Here is a 21,842-nt window from a genome sequence, read left to right on the forward strand (position 1 = left end):
TGAAACTAGTATTACCCTGATATCAAAAGCAGACAAAGACACAAGACATACGTTAATAAATGAAAGAAAATTACAGGCCAATTTTCACGATGAAGACAGATACAAAATTTCTCCACAGAGTGATTGCAACCTGAATTCATGAACGTACTAAGAGATAATTTATCACAATCAAATTGGGTTTATTCCAGAGATGTAGAGAAGGACGAAATCACATAGGTCATCTTAATGGATCCATTTAAAAACATTTATTTAAGATGGGGTTCTCACCCAGACCCCAAAAGGACATTGGAGTCTGGTGGAAAAGTCGGGGAAAAGATTGAGGGACCCGAAGAAGATAGGAACTCCACAGGAAGAACAACAGATTAACCAGGACCCTAGGGGGCTCCCAGAGATTGAACCACCAACCAAAGAGCTAGAACTAGGCTCCCTGCACATACGTAGCTGATGTGTGGTTTGGTCTTCGTACGGGTCCAGACTACCGGAGCAGGGCGGTCCCTGACTCTGTATCCTGTCTGTGAATGCTGTTCCCCTAACTGGGCTGTCTGGTCTTGCCTCAGTGGGAGAGGATGCACCTACTTGCACACAGATTTGATGTGCTAGGGTGGTGTGATACCCAGGGAGAGCATCCCTGTTCCCAGAAGGGGAGGAGCAATAGGGAAGGAACTGTGGGAGGAGGGAACTGGGAGGTGGGAAGGCCGGATATTGGGATGTAAAGTGAACAAATAAGTTAACTAATGGGGGAAAATGATGGGGTTCTCACTATGGTCAAATGCTGAGATAAATATTTAACACTAAATGGGACATCCTTAGCAAGCTGGTCCCCAAGGTTAGAGAACACTGCAGTGTAAAGAGTAGACCAAATGGAAGAGCTGGAGTGGGAGGAGCTGAAACGGGGTCTTCAGGACACAGCAAGGCTGTGGCACTCAGGAACCCACATTCTTGTAAGTAAGGAAGCCAGGGCGCGTGACTCCCATAACTCTGTCCTTCTCAGCCTTGGTTCACATTGATGGAAATCTGCATACGTTTCATTCCTCTGAATCCTTTCTCTCGATGTCATAATTGGCGAAGATTTTTTTGAAACTGGTGGCGACGCTTCCGGTAAATTCTACATCCCACCCGCACAAAGAAAACACCAGGACACAGCCACAGCATTCCTTTTCAAGTGTCTTTTCAGGCAGGACGGACCTGTAACTACAGGCTGTAGAATGCTGTCGAAGAGCAGAGTAGGCAGCAATTGTTCCCGACCCACCCTGTTCCATCCCCTTGGAGTCTAGTGCGTGGTCCAGTGGACTAACTCCCTAGCGTTCATTCTAAGGATGAGAAAAGGATAAAACTGGACCACTCTTACATCATTTCTGCCAGGGCAGGTCTTTGAACTGTAGGGCAGAGCACTGTAAGACTCATTCCATTTTAGTGATTTTGCCTCTCATCTGTGTCTACAAACCACGTTCTTCCATTGACGACAACCTCTGCATTATCTGGAGAAAAAAAAAGGGTCAGACTCTCCTTCTAAGGGCAAAGGCTGAAGACAAAGATGGTTAGTATAGAAGTCAAGAGGTTTTTTTGTTTGTTTGTTTTATTTTATGTATGTGACTACACTGTTGCCATCTTCAGACACCAGAAGAGGGCACCAGACCTCATTACAGATGGTTGTGAGGCACCATGTGATTGCTGGGAATTGAACTCAGGACCTCTGGAAGAGCAGCCAGGGCTTTTAACCACTGAACTATCTCTCCAGCCCAGAAGTCAGGAGTTTTATTGTTCTTTATGCAAATTGTTGGTTTTCCAAAATAAACCCGTTTACTTTGGAGTCTGGGCTGGCTCATCTAAGGAAGAGTGGAATTCTGACATGCCCTGTTAAGCGCTGCAGCTCTGATGGAGGGAGATGGAGCTTAGGGACTGTGATGGTTTCAATGAGAATACTCCACCCCCATAGGCTCATGTAGTAAATGTTTGGTCCCCAGTTAGTGAAACTATTCCGGAAAGATTAGGAGGAGTGGCCTTGTTGCGGAGATGTGGTCTTGTTAGAGGAAGTGTGTCACTGGGATGGTCTTTGAGCTTTCATGCCAGACCCTCCTTCTTCCTGTAACTTGTGGCTCAGACGTACGCTCTCAGCTATTGCTCCAACACTGTGCCTGTCCGTGGATCAACCCTCTGAAACTGGTTGCCTTGGTTGTGGTGTTTTTATCACAGCAATAGAACAGTAATTAAGACAAAGATGAAACTTGGTCATTCTCAGTCGCTTAGGGCCTGCAAGTATCGCCCTGGTGTAGAGGCATGCTCCTGGGGACATGGGTTCTAACTCAGCAGGCTTACATTTTCTGAGAGCTTTCAGAAACAGACTTCCTCCTTTGGTTTCTCCTCCACCAGAGCTGGCTTTATTGACAGGAAGAATTCAAGAAGTCTATGGGGCTGGAGAGATGGCTCAGTGGTTTAGAGCACCGACTGCTCTTCCATAGGTCCTGAGTTCAATTCCCAGCAACCACATGGTGCCTCACAACCATCTGTAATGAGATCTGATGCTCTCTTCTGGTGTGTCTGAAGACAGCTACAGTGTACTTATATATAATAAATAAATCTTAAAAAAATGACAACAACAACAAAAGAAGTCTTAGCTTTATTTAATCAAGCATGCCTTTAACCACAGCACTTGAGAGACAGAAGCAGGTGGATTTTTGCTCAATGTTCAAAGTCAGCATAGTCTATGTAGCTATGTGATAAGTTTCAGAACAGCCAGGGCTCCATAGTAAGATAGGTAGGTAAATACATACATACAATAAATACATAAGTGATAGCTAGCTATATGATCGATAGATATAGAAACATCATCAAATGAATAGATAGACAGATACACACAGAGATGATAGATATATAGATGAAAGGTATTAAAACATCATCAAATAAATAGATGATAGATAGACAGATATTAAAATATCATCAAATGAAGTGCTTATAACATCTAGCAAAAATCAACTCTTTAAAGAAAGACAACTGAAGTCCTCAATCAGATGCCTAGGTGACACACAGTGTCCCCTTGAGGGAGGTTTCCAAGCAAAAGAAGGAACATCAACAGATAGAGATAACTTTCTTCAAAAATGGGGCCTCACAACATCCAGCAACTATGGAAGTTGAGACTTCTGCTAAAGCTCCCTGTTGACCTTTCCCTCCACAGCTGAGCTTCCCATGGCTGAGTTCTTGGCTCCTCTCTCCCACTATAGGCATCATTTCATCCTGAGAAAGGCACTAGTGACCCCTGCGGTAAATAGCTTTTCTCTAGCTCTTCACAAGTCACACTGTTGTTATGCTAGGCTGTTTTGCTGTTCTCTTCCCTTCCAGTTACAGAGTTAGGGGACAGCACATCCCAGGCAAGGGATGTTGGAGGTCACTTTGAGCCTTGTGTTGGGGTTGGTCTTGTGCACTGTATATTCAGATACTGGTTTCTGTGTCCCCTGAGACCTAGTTACAGCCTAGACATGGGCATTGTTGTGAATATTAAAGAATCTCCTATATCAATGTGGTGTAAAGAGTACTCCCCAGTTATCTCTGATTGGTTAATAAAAGGATAAACAGCCAATTACTGAGCAGAGGAGATAGAAAGGATGGATCCCAGCCAGGTTGTGCTAGGGTAGAAGAAGTTGGCTACCAGGCAGGTAAGGGTCCAGGAGAAGAAGGACCACAAAGTAGATGTGGAAAGAAAAGAAGGAGGAGGAGGGGGAGGAGGGGAAGAGGGGAGGGAAAAGGGGAAAGAGAGTAGGGAAGAGGAGAAGGGGAGGAGGAAGAGAAGGAGGGGAGGAGGAAGAGGATGAGGAAGAGGGAGAGAAGGAAGAGGGCAAAGGAAAAAGAGGAAGGGGAGGAGGAAAGAAGGAAGAAGAATCAGAATCAGAAGGTGGTGGTGGTCACCATGAAGTCAGGCATAAGGAGGAGTCACCAAGGGAGTGTCCTCCATGAGGACAGACACCTATAGCAGACCAAGCCAAGGAAAGATTAAAAGGGAGTAACTTGGGGCGTGTGGGTGGGAAATAGCTCAGACAGCATAGAGGGTTAGGAATATCTGCACAGTTATTGTGCTTAAAGCTTGTTGGATAAATCTTTAAGTCTCCATCTCAATTATTTGAGAGCTATCCAGGTTAGAAAAACTGCCATTAATTTTCAATAAATTTCATTAGATTTCATCTTATATACTCGGGTTTGCAATGGTGCAAGAACCCATCATGGGTCAGGCATCTTTTGCCAATGTTACCACCTAGCCAGTGAGGTTTTACAGCCATTTGTGCAAAAGTCAGAAAGCCTTTCCTGAGACACAAGCCACAGCCTCAGCACAGATGACATTTGAAGTCAGATAATTCTATTGGGGGAAGCAGGGCTGTGCTGTGTGTTATGGGCTGGTCAGCAGAATCCATGGTCTCTCTGTGACACACAAAAATGTCCTAGACGTTGTTAAATGTCCACAGGGTGGGCGCAGAGGAGCCCGGAGAATTTGTCCTATGGTGCTCCTTCCTTTTCATCAGAGTCCTAAGGAGTCTGTCCCCACTGTAGTCCTTTGTGGCTGAGACAGATTTAACCCATCCCAATGGCTGTAACTAAGTATGCTGCACCCATCTATCTAGGAGTAATTAAATACATCTTGTCAGTGTTCTGGAATATCTAAGATCAACGGTGTTAAGAGGGCTCTGGGGTCTTCTTGTAATCTCAGGTTACAGAGAGAGAACAGGAGAAACTTCTGGAATGTCTTTCCATTCCAGAGGGGTCCATTCTCATGAGCTAATCACTTCTTAAAGGCCCTGCCTCCTGATAGCCTCGCCTTGGGACTTAAAACTGCAACACAGAAATCTAGGGAGGTGACCACTTCATCTCCTGTTGTGCTGGACTTTGTGGGGAGTTCAGGTGTCCCACGGCGTTGGTTTTCTCATTGCTCAGGCTCCCTTTCCCATCACACACACCATCCTTACCCTCTTCATCCAGCCAGCCTTCCAAGAGGAAAATGATCTTTGCAGGAAGACACTGGTCCCCCAAGGTCCTGGGGTGACAGCTTTGTCTGCCCTGCTGGTGTCGGACACCCGGTCACTATGAGCACACATCCTTAGAAAGCTACAAAGAATTATTTGGAGTCATTTTTCATTGTTCCATTGATACTGGTGAAGAGAAAGGCTGGCGTCAGTCCCCACAACTGTGCTGTTGGTTTTCTGTTGACCAAGTCTATTTCTAGAAGAGTGAGTTTATTTGGGCTTATGGTTCCAAGAGAGCTGGTATCCATGATGACAGAGCAGAGGCAGCAAGCATGGTGGTTCGAGCAGAAGCTGAGGGCTCACATCTTGAATACAAAAAAGAAGTTAATGCTTTTTTTAAACATAATTTTTATCGATTTTTCTTTCTTTTTTCTTTCTTTCTTTCTTTTCTTTTTTTTTTTTTTTTTTTTTTTTTGTGTGTGTGTGTGTGTGTAAATTTGACATCATGGACCCCAATCCCACTCATTTTTTTTAGACCTTCCCTATCTGCCCTCCGCCCTTATAACTTTCCACCCAAATAAAATAAATGGGGGGAGAAAAGACCCTCTGGCCATGGAAGCTGCAGTGTGCCAGCCACATTGGGGTGTCACACAGCACACCATTTTGCTCAAACAGATTTACTTGCAAATGTCCATTGCAATGAGGCCTCTGGAAGAGCTAATTCTAAAGGCCCAAGAGTTAAACTTTCAAAGCCTACCTCCGGTGATGTCCTAGTCAGGGTTTCTATTGATGTAATGAAACATCATGACCAAGAAGCAACCTGTAGAGTAAAGGATTTATTCAGTTTATACTTCCATATTTCTGTTCATCACCATAGGAAGTCAGGACTGGAACTCAAACAGGGCAGGAACCTGGAGGCAGGAGCTGATGCAGAGGCCGTGGAGGAGTGTTACTTACTGGTTTGCTTCCCCATGACTTGCTCAGCTTGTCTTTTAGAACCCAGAACCATGAGCTAGGGACGGCACCACTCACCGGGGACTGAGCCCTTCCCCATTGATCACTAATTGAAAAAAAGGCCTTAGAGCTGGATCTCATGGAGGCATTTCCTCAACTGAGGCTCCTACTTCTCTAATAACTCTAACTTGTGTTAAGTTGACAGACAAAACCAGCCAGTACACATGACATACTTCCTTCAACAGGGAATCACACCTCCAAAACTTCTCCAAACAGTGGCATCAACTGGGGACCAAGTGTAAAAATGCCCGAGACCCTGGGGGACATCTCATTCAAACTACTGCACTGTACAAAAGGGATGCTGATTGTCAGGTTCCTGGAGCCCTGAACCCCATGAAGAACAAAGGGCTACAGGCTTTCTTCTTTCTGTGTCTTTGAAGGAAATGGATATTTGTTTTTAGTCGGTTGCAATGTCCACTATATGCTGAGTAAGGAGTGTTTTACACTGACTGACATCTGCTTTGACCAATGGGCTGGCCACATCGCAGAACTGATTCCCAGAAGTTGTTCTCTGATCTTCATGTGATCACTGTGGTAAGCCTGCATGTATACACACACACACACACACACACACACACTTGCATGCACACTATGTGCATGTGTGTTTTACCTGACAGTATGTATGCACACTATGTGATTGCCTAATGCCCTAAGAGGCCAGAAGAGTCTGTCAGACAGTTGTGAGCTGCTATAGGGATGCTGGGAACTAAACCCAGGGTTTCTAGAAGAACAGCCAGTGCTCTTAATCACAAAGTCCCCTCTCCAGGCCCCTTAAAACTTCCTTAAAGGCATATTTGTATTCTCTTCTGGGTGCCTGGCCCTATAACATATACCATATTAACATCCTAACTCTAGGGGTTCTGTCCTCATCAACCCCACCCCACCCACCCAAGGTCACACAGCTGACAGATGACACAGCCCCTTGCTTTAGACACAGAAAGCTCTCAAATGCTGCATCATCGAGGCAAGTGCTGAGGTAAATGTCTTACCTAGATAGGACTGAGCCCTCCACTGCAAGGGACTTTGTAGAGGCAAAACCCAGACTAGCTCACAGAGCCCAAGCTCTGAGAGGCAGGAAAATACTCATGGAAATGCCAGGCAGGTCACCTCTGTGGCCAATTGTCGGAGCGCCCCTCGGCGAGAGCGTGGCTTGGGCAATCCATCATCCCCTGACTGCGGCGCCAGCAGTGGGCTCCGGCTGCCGGTGCTTGATGCTATTAACGTCCTTTAGTTTTTGGACTTATCCTATTAAGAAAGGTTCCCACCGGCAACAGCAAAAGAAAATCCTCACCACCTCTTTCATTACCTCGGCTTTTCTTCCCAGTAATTACTATTGAGCTCCTGGCTGATTAAATTAGGTTTTTGGAGGTCCTTTCTAAAATCTTGGGGAAATTATCTAAAAATCATGAAATCAATTCCCTTCCGCTGTTTTAATCTTTTATGCCCTCCGCTCAAAGAGGGATGGGCAGACAAGGGCAGGCCCTCGGAGAAGTGTGCAGCCCCACACTGCTGGCCAGCCTCCTAGGGCTTTTGTGGACCATCTGGGTCAACTTCCTTCCAAGCAGATGAAATGCAAATAAAAATTCCAGCAGTTTTTCCGATGCAGCCAGCCTAGCTGATTAGCATGACAGAGGCTGGGAGCTGAGGCCTGACCCCGTACACTTCCCCTCAGCTCATTAAGTTGTTACCCCTCCGGGCCTGCATTCACGCTGTGTATTGACGCTGAAAGGCGTCTTTATCCAAAACTAGCTAAATTCACATTCAGACTTTTTGCCTGGAAGTCTTGCCGGCTTCAGCACCCACGTGAAAGTGAACCTATTGTGGCTAGCTCATGAGTCCCGCTGATTCTAAGACAATCTGGAGGTTTCCCAAAAAAATGTTTATTTCCCAAGTTTGGATCCTACCACTCCACTCACCCCTCATGCATCCCACTCCCCCCCCAGCCCCCCACCCCCGCCTCCGCTGCCCAGCCTCTGAGTGCAGAGCGAGCGTGCGTGCGTGGAATTTCTAAAGTCAAGTTCTTGGGGATGCTGGAAAGTGGGGATCTGAGAAAAGGATGTGGGTCTTGATGAGTCTGGGATTTGGGGAAATTACCTAAACCAGCTTCTCAGAGATGTTGGTGGCCCTGATGTGTTGCCTGGCACAGACTTCCTTGGTCTCTCTTCTAAAAAGCATATATATATATATATATATATATATATATATATATATATATATATATATATATATATATAAAGCACGCTGCCCATTAACCATATGCAAAAACACACCACATCGGCAGCCTTGGTTGTTGGAGGCCCTCCTTGGGTTGTGGCTTCAGTATTTGCATGTGGGTGCTTGTTACTGAGATTGTGAGGTCTCACTTTTAAGAGAATGCCACAGGGGAACAAGGGCTATTTATCTTTGAAAACTAAGAATGAGGGGAGAGGAGATGAGGGGGGAAGAAATCACTACTGTTTGCGACTCTCTGGTTACCCCAAAATTAAAGCACAGTAGATCAAAACCCAGCCTCACTGATTGGAGAGAGCATCTCATGAGGGTTTGGTGAGTGGTAACTTTACTATATGGAATCAAAGTGTGCCGCTTCTAGATTCTGGTTACCATGGAGGAGGAGGAAGTGCTGTGATCTGCATGTAGCAAGGGGTTGGGGTCCTTGCAAATGCACTCCTTGGGTTTTGATGGGTCAGGGCTAAGGAATGCCACAAAGCCATTCCATGCAACAGATCTCATGGGAGAGATTTGTTGGGGGAGAGGGGAGACTGTGGCGGGAGGGGGAGCAAAAGGCTACTTCTGGGGGAGCACTAAAAATGAAGTAAATACAGATATGTGTGTGCACATATGTGTACGTAAGGGTGTCTATGTGTGGTGACAGCGGGAACATTTGGAGGTAGGCGACCATGTGATTTCCAATGAGAAATGCGCCAACCCCCAGGCTCAGATATTTGAATACTTGGTTCCCGGTTGGTGGCGCTCTTTGAGGAAGCCTAGGAGAACAGACTTGCTGAGATAAATTAGTCGCTGGAGGTGGGTTTTGAGATCGCAAAGCTGTGTTTATTTCAGTTTGCACCCTCTGCTTCCTGTTTGAAGACTTAAGTCCTCAGGTCTCAAGACTTCCCGGCCGCCCGCTGCTACCATGCTTCCGTCCTGTGATAGACTATGATCCCGGAAATCCTAACAAACCCTGTCGGCTGTCAGTCGCTCCTGGTCGAGGACCGGAAAGGTAACTAACACCGGCCTATGTAGTTTTCCTAGTCCTCCGGCTACTGTGCTATCTCAGGGCCCAAATCAGCAGGTTGCTCACTGTGTGGGGCGGCCCTGATTCTCCCCGGCTGCTGACACTTTATTCCCTCTTGGATTGGCCCACAGCAGGGGGTGAAGAGGCTGCAGGGCTGACCAGGAGCCCTGGAAGGTTACACAAAAGTGTTCCGTCTGCCGTGTGCCTCACAACACATGAGACACATAACCCAACAGGGTGTCCCTGCGAAAGTGCAACTGCCCCCAAAAGGAGCAGCTCCCCTCTCAGGGGAATAAGAAATATGGTTTATTCTGGAGTAAATAGGAAGATCATGGCTGCAGAAGTGTGCCTTTAGATCTCTCCGGATATGAGGTTCCAACAGGGAAACAGTTGCGTGAAGTTTTTCCATTAGCAGAACGCAAAAGTAAACAAGTGGTTTTAAAATTTTTATTTATTTATTTTATATATATATGAGTACACTGTCGCTGTCTTCAGATGCATCAGAAGAGGGCATTGGATCCCACTATAGATGGTTGTGAGCCACCATGTGGCTGCTAGGAATTGAACTCAGGACCTCTGGAAGAGCAGTCAGTGCTCTTAACCACTGAGCCATCTCTCCAGACCCCAAGTTTTTTTTTTTTTTTTCAAGATGTTTTTTAAAAATCCATTGATGGAACCATCGGAGAGGGGGAGAGGGTTACAAAGAGACGGGAGAATCTCTGACATTTTTTCCTTGTTTGTTTTGTTGTTGGCATTTCAAAACAGGGTTTCTCTGTGTAGCCCTGGCTCTCAGGGAACTTGCTCTGTGAATCAGCCTGACCTCAAACTCAGGGATCCACCTGCCTCTGCCTCTGGGGAGCTTTGACTAGAGGTGTGAGCAGCTGCAGCCACCACCCTGCAATCACTGACATTGTTAGCATTTGAAGGGTAGAAGCTAAGAGTCTGCTAAATTAGTAAATTCCTAAAGGTTTTAATCTGTCAGTCACAGGATACCAGGCCAGACACAGAGGTGGACAAGGAAGCTATTTAGGGAGCTAAAAGCTAGCCTGAGATACAGTATAATTAAACTTTAGACTTGCAACATTCCAACCTCCCCACCCCAGTGTAACTGTGATGAATTAGTCAGTCTCTGCAAGCACAGCTTCTTTCTGGGAATTTTCACTCGCACACCGCAAAGAGGCTAAAGAGGATTCATTCTGGAGTCAGATATGAGTGACCATGTCCTGGGAACACAGACACAGGTCACCCCAAAAGTCATGTTCCAACATCGTATCGATTCCATGAAGGTCTGCAGTAAAAGTCATAAGTCAAGGTGCTTTTCTGATTTATCGGTAGAAAAATCAGGTCGGCAGGCACGGAAAATCGAGGACATCATAACTCAGGCCTCAGACACTATCTGATGACATTCTTTGGTGTTTGGTTAGTGGAAATGAGGAGTCTATTTGTAGATCCTAAAGGATTTACCTAGTGGTCACGGTCTTAGGGTTACTATTGTGATGAAAGTCTATGCCCAAAAGCAAGTTGGGGAGGAAAGAAAACGTTTATTTGGCTTACAATTCCAGACTACCATAATCATAAAATGAAGTCAGGACAGGAACTCAAGCAGGGCAGGAACCTGGAGGCAGGAGCTGATGCAGAGACTATGAAGGGGTGCTGCTTACTGGCTTGCTCCTTATGGCTTGCTCAGCCTGCTTTCTGATACAACCCAGGGCTAGCCCTCCCCCATCAATCCCTAATTTAAAAAATATCCTCAGGTTTGCTTGTGTCCCGATCTTGAGGTATTGTCTCAAATGAGGTTTCCTCCTGTCTGATGACTCCAGCTTAGGTCACATTGAAATAAAACCAGCCAGAACAGCCACAAAGATGTTGCATCACATACAAGTTGGGTAACAGATGGCTATTGGGAGTGGGGGTGGGGAGTGCTAAAAATGACCCTAAGTAATCTGGCTCTGGATTTGAAACATTCCAACCTCTCCTTGTCACTGAATGGTTAGTATAGGGTGTAGTCCTTCCCAAGAACTTTCATCCAGAAAGGTGAGAACAGAGGTGGCTAGCTTTGGCAAACTTCAACAAAAGAAAGGGGCTGATGCAGGAAGTCTGATTAGCCCAGCAACCTTCCTGCGGCCTGTGGTGATTCAGACTGAGCATCAAGGCAGGCTCTGATGTGTGATGCAGACCCTGAGGTGTGCTGATAGCACCTGATAAGGTGTAGCCTATTGTAAACCATCTACACCCTACATTTATCTGAAGGTGCCACCAGCAAGAGGGACCGAAGTACAGCCCCACACTGTCCCTCAGCACGGCTACCCTTCACATACTTCATACATGTATCATGGGAGGAGAAAACAACTGGAATATTTTAGTTTTGTTTAGCCTCTGACTCCCCTCAAGGTATCGTGTAAGACATGTGAGCTCGACAAAATGGCCACTGAGATCCTACAGGAAAAAGCTCAGAAAGAAGATATTCTTCATTTTCGAATATAGTTAATTTGCTTCAGTGTCAAGGGAGCGTATGTGTGTGGCCAGAGAGAGTGGAACGGGGTGTGTGTGTGTGTGTGTGTGTGTGTGTGTGTGTGTGGTGTATGAGTGTGTGTACACTGTGAGGGTGTGTGCATGAGTGTGTGTGTGTGAGTGTGTCTCTGTGTGTGTATATGTGTATAATGTGTGTATGTGTGGGTAGAGTGTATGTATGTGAATGTGTGAGTTTGTGTATGTGAGTGTGTGTGTGTGGTATATGAGTGTGTGTGGGAATGTGTGTATATATGATGTATGAGCATGTGTATGTGAGTGTGTGTATGTGTGTGTGTATAGTGCATGTATGTGAGTATGTACATGTGTATATGTAGTGTATGAGTGTCTGTATGTGTGAGCACTGTGTGTATATATGTGTACACTGTGCATGTGAGAATGTGTGTACTTGTGTGTGGTATGTTCAGGTGTTTACATACCTGGGTGTGCATGTGGAGGTATGAGGGAATGAAACTTTCAAGAGTTGGTTCTTGGGGCTGGAGAGGTGGCTCAGTGGTTAAGAACACTGGTGGCTCTTCCAGAGGACCTAGTTTTGATTTGCAGCACCTACTGGTGGCTCACATCTCTCATCCCAGGGATCAGACGCCCTCTTCTGGCCTTCAAGGGCACTGCACACATATTGTGCACCTATGTAAAGCATGGAGACATATACAAAATTTTAAAGAAAAACAAAAGAACATTTTTGCTTCTGCTGAAGAGCCCTGGCTTTAAGGGTCTCTGAAAAGACCCCCACAGCCTTCTGCTTGGTGCTTGGTGGGATTTGGGAGGCAGAGGTCTCCACTGCAGGCTGGAACTAGATGCTCCCCCTCCCCCCACCCCCAACCCCGACTCCCGCTCTACACAACCATTTGGACTCTTCAGGGAGTTTGTAATCATGACATTTGATTCATTTTACTATTTTTGGAGGGGTCTCGTGGATCCTAGACTGGCCTGCATCCTGCTGTATGGCTGAGGATGGCCTCAAACGCTGATCCTTCTGCCTCTACCTCCCAAATTCCATCAAATTCCAAGAAGCTTGCTACCTTCCTGCCAAGTACAATGAGATCTGAGGGAGAGAATAGGCAACTCCATTGGCGGGGCCACGGGGAAATGCTGATGTGTCGGTGGGGAGAACTGCTTGCTGTAAAAGCCTGACTACCTAGGTTCAGTCCCTAGGATTCATCCCCCAGATCCTGTGATGGAGGGAGGAAACCTCCCCAAAGTTGTCCTTTGACCTCCGACCACAAGCCATGCTGTCCCCATCAGTGAGCACACACACAGTGGTAATGAATAAAATAGGCCTGCCTTAACCCCAGCACGTGGGAGGCAGGCGGACCTCTGTGGTTTGAGGTCAGTTTTATCTACATAAGGAGTCGAAGGCCAGCCAGGACTACATCATGAGGTTCTGTCTTTTTTTTTTTTTTTTTTTTTTTTTTTTTTAACAAGTCAGTGGACTCTTTATTGCTTCTGGGGTGTGGGGTTCAGGAGCTCTTGGTGGGGCGGGCCCGTTTCCTCTTCACCACCACAGGCTTCTGGCTTCGAAGGATGGCACTGGCCCTGCGGATGGCCGCCATACGCAGATCAGGGCGGTACTTGTTCTTCCGATCACATACCTGATGCTGCTGAGGGTGGCCCGAGCATTCTTGTTGATGGCGGTCCTCACGTAAGAAGTGGCAGGTTTTCGGGGACCAGATCTCCGTTTCATAACCACCACGACCCCTTTGCCATCAGCCGCGGTCTTACGATGAATTAGCCCGTTGTAGCGGAAGGAGTCTCGGGCCTTCAGATTATTGGGCTCCGTGCTATATGCCTGCTTATTCCTCTTGATCGAGAAACTGGAGCGGTTCCATCCGAACGACCATCCACTGCACATGCGCGAACATGGCAGCGGTTCCTCTCCCTATGGCGGCCGGACACAGAAAGAGCAAGGTTCTGTCTTAAACAGTGATGATAAATAAAATAAAATGTTTAAATCTTTAGCATAAGAGACCGAGGCATGAGAAAAAGGTGACATTATAGGGACACCAAGAGGAAAGGAATGTTGCTCCTCTCCACACAGCTGTTGAAAATATCTCACCCGCTGCTAAGCAAAGGATTTCAGCTCTACTAACATTTGCTTGAGGCTCTATGTCTTGCCCAGTTGAAGATCTACAGTTTTCCAGGAATCTCACCAGAAACCCCATTCACAGGAAAAGACATTTCCTAACCTTTTTGGGAAACCCCAGTGGCTCCTGGTTCTACCTCTTTAGATTAGAGAGAGCTTCATGAAAGTTACACCCTATCATCTTAGTTACCAAAACTGGAGAAATCAGATTTATTTATATGTGTTTCCTGCTTGTCTGAATGGGCACGGCATATGTGTTTGATGTCTGCAGAGGCCAGAAGGACATCAGATCCCCTATACGTGTCTTACAGATGGTTGTGGGCCACCATGTGGGAGCTGGGAATCAAACCTGGGTCCTCTGCACGAGTAAGTGTTAAAAAAATATAATGCTGCAGGCGGGTGAGGGGGTACCTGGTGGGCCCAAGACAAGGTATCCCCCTGAGAAATCACACTGTAACATACTGGTATAAGAGTTTATTTGAGGGAAGGGAGGGAGTGGGGACCTGGAGAAGGGGTAGAGGCAGACAGAGCCACAAGGACAGAGAATTGGGGACAGAGAAGGACAGGGAGAGAGGAAGAGAGGCTGACTAGAAACTTGTGGAAAGGGAGAGAGAGAGAGAGAGAGAGAGAGAGAGAGAGAGAGAGAGAGAGAAAGTAAGTGAGTGAGAGAGAAGGGAGAAGAGAGAAGGAGAGAAAGAAGGGACAAGAGGAAGAGAGGAAGAAAAGAAGCTGGGGTACTGAGCAGTCCTCTTTGTTTACATCTGGCTCACATCTGGAGGCAATGACAGGTTTGAGGCCAGCCTGGTCTACAGAGTGAATCCCAGGACAGCTAGAGCTACACAGAGAGACCCTGTCTCAAAAAAACCAAACCTCAAAAAACCAAATCAACCAAACAAAAACAAACAAACAGACCAAAAAACGCTTAGTAGCACCCCAGAGTTAAACCAAGGCCCTTCTGCCTTGAACAAGGTTCAGTCTCTGAGGTACGCACTCTTTGGTTTTGAAGATACTTTCATTGAGTATAGACTTACAGGCTAGCTGATGGTAGTATATACCTTTAATCCCAGCACTCAGGAGGTAGAGGTAGGTAGATCTCTGATTTGGAAGCCAGCTGGGTCTACAGAGTGAGTTCTAGGACAGCCACAGCTACACAGAGAAACTCTATTTTGGGATGGGAAAAAAAGCAAATCAAAACAAATAAACAAAAGGTGAGTCTAGACTTGTGGGTTAAATAATGTGGTAGTCTCTTGTTGCTGTTGGTTTTGCATTGCTGTTTGACTTTCAGGTTTCCTTCCTTCTTTCCTTCCTTTCCTCCCTCCCTCCTTCCTTCCTTCCTTTCTGTCTTTCTTTTTAGTATACCACTTTACCATGTTCTCATCTGCATCTTTTCTGTGTGATAATCGGACTCACCATATTTTCTGTGTGTGTGACTTCTGTCTCGGGCTGCTTTGCTGCCTTGTCATTGTCTCTGACGCCACAGTGTACTTTGTGTTTCCTCCAGTTTTATCAAACACTGTGGGTCTGTGAGTGTGTGTGAAAAGCCTGGGCAGTTTCTGTTTCTGCCTCATTATTTCCTGTGCCCCCTTTTCAGGGGCTTCAGCTATGTGTGCATCTGGTGCTGTGTTCCATAATGCACCAGGACTTCCATTTCCCCAAATTCTGTGTCATCTGTGTTACTTCTGCTGTGGGACAGACTTGCTGGGAAGATGCAGCACACACACACACACACACACACACACACACCACTTACATACACAACATACATGCACATACAGGTAAGCATATACTGCAAACACACATCATACACTATACACATACATGCCACACACATACAGTGCACATATACACCACAAACATAGTGCACACACACACCACACACATACCATACACACACATACTTATCCATTCCTCATTCAGAACCCAGTAGCTTTCCACACAGCCTGGGGCCCTGCAGTCTCAGACTCCTGCCCTGCAGCTGGGCTGGCCAGTTTCCACACCCTGTAGTTGCTAACTCCTTTATCCTACTGTGAAGGGACCGTCAGACTCTTCTAAGTTCCTTTTCTCCCAGACATGCGACCTTTCGTTCACTTCCTGAGTCTCCAGACTCACTTCATCTTGACTCGTGGAAGGCCAGGTTTTGATTTAGAAGACATTACCAAACAACAGCTTTCTTTGGGATAGATTCCTATTTCTATGCGTTTACATAATCTAATGTTTTTCCCTAAGTAATTTTCATTAACCCTGTAGTTTCCGTCTCAGACGTGAATGTTTTTATGCCTAGAAGTTCGCTTTGGATATTATCATTACAGCTCCTTGCTTCCCATGGATGCAAGAGTGCCCATGTGGCCGGGGACTGGAAAATGCAGCTTCTACACTTGATGGCTGTGTGTCACGGCTCAGGTGGCATCTCAAAGCTCTCTACCTGCCTCCCAATGCTATTCTTGATGACACTTGTTGAACGGACGCAGGACGTTTAATACACACCAGTCAGTGCTAGAGAAGTCTTTGAGCAGGCTGAGAACATGGCTCAGTGGCAAAACATCTGCCTGGCACTTCCCCCAGTGTATCCTTCCATGGCAAAAGAGAAACTAAAGGCATGAGCATTATGTCATCGTCCCCACCGAGGGTTGGGTCAGCACTCACACCTACCGCATACCCGTTAGAAATAACTTTACAGGCCTGGGGGTGGAACTCAGTGGAAGAACACACCAAAAGTCCTGGCATTCTGCCTCCGGTGCTACAGAGAAATCATTGTCACAAGCATCCTTTCCCATCTCAGGGACTGTGCCTCTAGGACCCCCACTGTATGCCTGAAACCATAACTAACACCAAACCATACACATGGTGTGTTCCTCACTGGTCTGCACAAGCCTTCAATAAAGTTTAATTTGTGAGTTAACCGCACTGAGATATTGATAAGAATAATCATACGTAAGAAAGGTTGTAAAAATATACTGTAGTGAAGAATCCCTGAGCACCACATTAAGCCTGTAGATCATGTAGCCAAGCAGACTGGGCAGTGCTGGTCCGGTAGCCCACACAGTGTGGATACCCCGGTGAGAGGGGGAAAAAAAGCGACTTTGTCACACGGCCCTGTGTGACAAACTCCCGGTGTTTATTTTTGCCGTTCCCCATTTGAAGTTTCCTGATGCCAGTTGGGCATGGATGACTGAGGCTGCAGAAACCACACCCCCACTTTACTGATGAAAACTGAGGGGCACAGAGGGCAGAGCTGTCCGCACAGTGTCCCTCAGCCAGCAGATGGCAGAGCGGTCATTCTGTCTCTCTACAGAGGATACTTAGCCTCTTACCCTCTTACAGAGTCTTTGGCAGAATGCTAAGGACAAAGGTGACATGTGATTGTCTGTGGTCTGAGAGGAGATTCCATCCCATCTGTCCAACAAGCACCTGGAGACTGCTCCAAGTTACAGAGGGATGGATTGCTGGGTAGGTTCCTATCTCACTTCCAAAAAACCCACAAGTCCCCAATCCCAACACATGCATTCTAATTTAATGAGCTTGTCTGATGCTCTTTGTTGAGACCAGTTGGAACACTCAATTTCGAGTGATTCCATCAGACAGTAGAATTCCCAGTGCTACGGATCAGAGGACCAGCTACATCCTGGTGACCATCACCTTGCAGGAGTTAGCCATTCTCCTCTGGACCACTTACATTCCCAAGCCTGGACCTGTTTGAAGACCACTAGCAATGGGATCCAGCCCAGGTTCCTCAGATCCCTTGGCCATGATGACGTGGAGTGCTGGTCACACTGCAGTGGCCTTGCTGGACGTCTCAGAGTTGATAGATATAGCCCATCAACTAGGGCAAGACCTTTCAGCTAACACCACACAGTTGAACAGCTGTCAGGAGCCCCCAGAACAAGCCTGGTCTTCAAGTGGTATTCTACAGAAGCCTCGGGCGTCCTCAGAGGGGGTCTTCTCACTCTGGAAGGCATAATAGCTGCAGAACAATGCATTCACTTGGAGACTCTGGCTCCTGAGCATTTCACATCCTTTCATTTGAGGTTTGCAGCGGCCTGTGTGAGAAGCACAAGAGTATCTGGTTTTCTTTTCGAGATATGGTCTCATGATATAGCCCTGGCTGTCCTGGAACTCACTCTATAAACCATTCTGACCTCGAATTCACAGAGATGTGCCTGCCTCTGCCTCTCCAGTGCTGGGCTCAAAGGCATGCACCACTATGCCCTGCTACAAGCAAGTATCTCTATCTTTGCTTTACTCTTGAGAACATTTAGGCTCAGAGAAGGTAAGCACTTGTTCAAAGACACAGCTGTAATAAGATTTGGGACCCTCTGTGACCACAGATCTGAATGATTCTTGGCCTAATGCTTCTTCACCAGGGAAGCTGCTCACAGGGACTGGCCTAAGGAAAGAGCTGTCAGGATTCATAGCCACCTCCAATGGCATGGCTGTCTTGCAAATAAGCCACAGCTATGTTTAGCCTTTGCAGCTACAAAATGCCCACTCTGACACACACACACACACACACACACACACACACACACACCACAGCTCTGTTTACACAGGAGACTCCTTTCCCGAAACCACAGCAGTCACTCCTGTAAACGTACCATCTTCCAAATTCTTTCAGACAGAATTTTTGTATTCAGGGCCGGGCTTCCTTAGGCTTCTCTGGCTGAGTGTCTGTGGTACCTGCGTGGCATCAGGACCCGATATAACAATGCTTCCAACAAGCAATGTAATGATCACTGATTCTTCCCAACCCGAGGCGAGAACAAAGGAAGACGTGCAAGCAGCAAGCCTGCTTTCCCTGTGTTTAACATAGCAGTGCCCAGAAACACACAAGTGGCTGGCCCACTCCACTGTGCATCCCACACTGGGTTCTCATCCTTGGGCCTGTATCCTCTCCCATCCTCCTGAATCCTCAGGACAGAACTGCCAGGGGTATTTTCTACAATTTGTAGACAACAAAAAGCTTTTACATGCCTAGATGAGTGACTGAGGTCTGCTCTTGTGATGGTGTGAGAGAGAGCCAGCATCCTTAGGAGAGACTGAGGGTTATGTGCCTCATGGAAGCCATGGAGGGGAGAGCCAGAGGCTGGGACAAAGAGTCAGGACAGGACTCCAGCAGAGGAAAAGATGGAAGCAGATCTCTCTTATGGGTTACCTGCCAGCACGTGCACAGTGGGGCCTTTGTCACCTGTGAGCCACCATGCTATGGCTACAAAAAGATGGGGTACCAGTGACCCCGAGCCTGTGAAAACCTAAGGAGCGGTGGGAAGAGATCAGATGCTCACCATATGTGATGTCACGAAGGGCTCTGTTCTGTGACTTCTCCCATATTGTCTCACGGACTCCTCAAACCAGCCCTGTCAGGTAAGTGTATGGTTTACATCTTGTCGATTACTCAGAGCCACATATTGGTGTCTGAGAAACAGGCCTTCCCATCTGCCTCCCTTCCAAAATCTGTCTTTGCTGTTGTGCCCCAAACACCATCTTCCCATTGTCCAGATTCTCAGCTCAAACTTCTGACACCTCCTCCAGGCGCTCCTCCAGGCCTTACTGTTCCGTAAGGGGCCTTCATGCTTTCCGTTACTTGTGTGGTGCAAGGCTCTGGGTGGACACTTGTTCCTACCTTGCTTTGCTGGCAGCTCAGTGGATAGCTGCTCAAAGAGAATGAATCTGCATCTCTCCGCCCTGGCTCTGCTAACCTGGTCCCCCTGAGCTCCTTTCCCAGTAGGCCCATGATACTTGCACCTGATAGAGTCTCAAAGAAAGAACCTGCCACATGGTGGTTCTAACGGCACAAGGGCCCCCCACCCACCCCCGACAAGTCCAGACGACCAGACTTACATGTGTCTGTGATTTCATTGTGTTCCCCAAAGTTCGTGTATTAGAAGTTCCCAGTGGACAGACCAGAGGCAGAACTTACAGAAAGGCATAGTGTGGGGTTGATGTTACAAGACTGTGTCAGTTACCTAGAAGGTGGGTTTGTAATTAAAAACCATGCTTGGACCTCTCTTACCCTCCTTCCTCCTGGAATGACACAGAAGAAAGGTCCTTGCCAAATGTGGCCCCCTGGTCTTAGACCTTCCAACTTCTACTTTCTTTAGTGTATAAGAATTTATTTAGATCAAGTGAGCCACAGATCTCTCCTAAGCCCTTCTCTTCTTTAAAGATTACTCGGCCTCGGGTACTCTGTTAAAGAAACACCAACCAGAGTAAGATAGGCACTTTAGCCTCTCTCAGCGGTGACATAACTTGAAGTTCTCAGTTTTGAAAAGATCAGGGGAAGCTGAGGCTGCACTAGCAGACAGTGACAGTGGATGCCTTCTAATGATATTCCCAGCTGCCTCAGAGGCGCCCCCAGGAGGTGGAAGCAGTATTACCCATAATCCCCTTCGCCATCCCTTTCCTTGGTGTCCAGCCTCCTGACACTGAGGTGCAGCACTGTTGTCCCCAATCCTGCCATGTTCGTGGCTGTCCTGGAGCATGAGTGGCCTGACCAGAGTCTCCTGATACATGACTCCTGTGTCTCCGTGAAGGGCAGACACCTTTAGCAGAGTCGGTAAGAGCGGACAGCGCTCGAACCCAGGATAATCCCCAGAGCTGCCTGACTTTGGTGAGATGGGAAAAGATATAACCCTGGCTAGCTTGGCCATAGTACCCAAGGGAGAAGAACCTTCTGGCATCAAAGGAGGGGGCTCTCATTGAACTAACAGTGAGGATGAGGGACTCTACCTATGGCTGCTCCAGTCCTGAACTCGGCAATCCTTCCTTTCAAACACCTCACAGAATTTTCCCATCCATATCTGGTAGGAACCAGTCCCTGCTAGAGGACTCTGTGGGCGGAATGAACATCTTCCTCCAGCAACTTTCCCTTGATTCCTGAAGCAGGAAACTTCAGAATAAGAGTGTGTGTGTGCGCGCGCACGCACGCATGCACACACACACACACACACACACACACACACACACACACACTGCCTGGGCAAGCAGGAAATCCCACCGTTCAGAGAGCTCAGCCACGGTGGCCTGTTGCCCCACAGTGAGCTCGGTCAATAGTTCCGCCTCTCCTTCGTGGAAACAGAGTTTACAGCAAGCTACAAAGTGGCTTGAGAAAAATTCAGTCCCCAGCTGGCAGGCACAGCGGGCCCGCCGCATTCATCTCAGCTCCGACCTTCATCCATCACCGCCTCCTGCCATGTGACACTCCAAACCCAGACACCAGGCCCTGGCATCACCAGAGTTACGGAGATGGCAAGCAGCGGATCTCTTTGTCCTGCGGGCTATAGAGGAAATGCACTTCCTTCCAACAGCCCGCTCCCAAGCAGAAGTCTAGACTAGGGGAAGACTCTGTATCTCTGTTGACTTTGTCTAATGGAGGGAGATAAATGTTGGTCTTTGCCCTTAGTATTATTATCACATTTTCAATGGGACATTGGCATTTTTTTCTCTGAAGAACTCTTGAGTCTTAAACAATGGTGATCCTTTAGAATGGTCCATGAGGAAGAAATTGGTGTTCACTCTGTGTTGAGTTCACAATCAGAAACATCAGCCTAGCTAGGCATGGTGGTACAGGCCTGTGACCCTAGCCTAGAAGACAGAGGCTCACGCTTAAGGCCACCCTGGGCTACATATTGAGTTCCACTGTGTGGACCATACAGCAAGACTGTCTCCGGGGAAGAAAAGTGGGGACCAGAAAATTGGCTTAGGGGTTAAGAGCACTTGATTTTCAGAGGACCCAAGTTCAGGTTCCAGCACCTATATCAGGTGGCTCACAACTGCATGAAACTCTAGCTCCAGAGGATCTGATGCCCTCTTCTGGCATACCCATGCACACACACGCAGACACACACACACACACACACACACACACATACTTTTTTTAATAGTAAGAAAAGTCATATCCAAGGTGGAAAATAGGGACTGCTTGGAAAAGCCCTTGAGAATTGAATGAATCCTGAAAAAAATAAAAAATAAAAAAATAAAACCAACCAACCAACCAACCAAACAAACAAACAAAAAAACCCAGAAGACCAGTCTTCCTTTA

The 21,842-nt window shown here is 47.0% G+C and overlaps 1 pseudogene across 1 annotated transcript; it reads right to left on the reverse strand.

Moving 5' to 3' along the window:
• Window positions 1–13,184: 13,184 nt before the first annotated feature.
• On the reverse strand, window positions 13,185–13,586 carry LOC308439163 (large ribosomal subunit protein eL28-like; annotated as a pseudogene). Its single transcript has one exon. The product of its transcript is annotated as a large ribosomal subunit protein eL28-like (transcript).
• Window positions 13,587–21,842: the final 8,256 nt, after the last annotated feature.

The sequence above is a fragment of the Micromys minutus genome (assembly GCF_963924665.1).
Source record: "Micromys minutus genome assembly, chromosome: 29".
Classification (NCBI taxonomy): domain Eukaryota; kingdom Metazoa; phylum Chordata; class Mammalia; order Rodentia; family Muridae; genus Micromys; species Micromys minutus.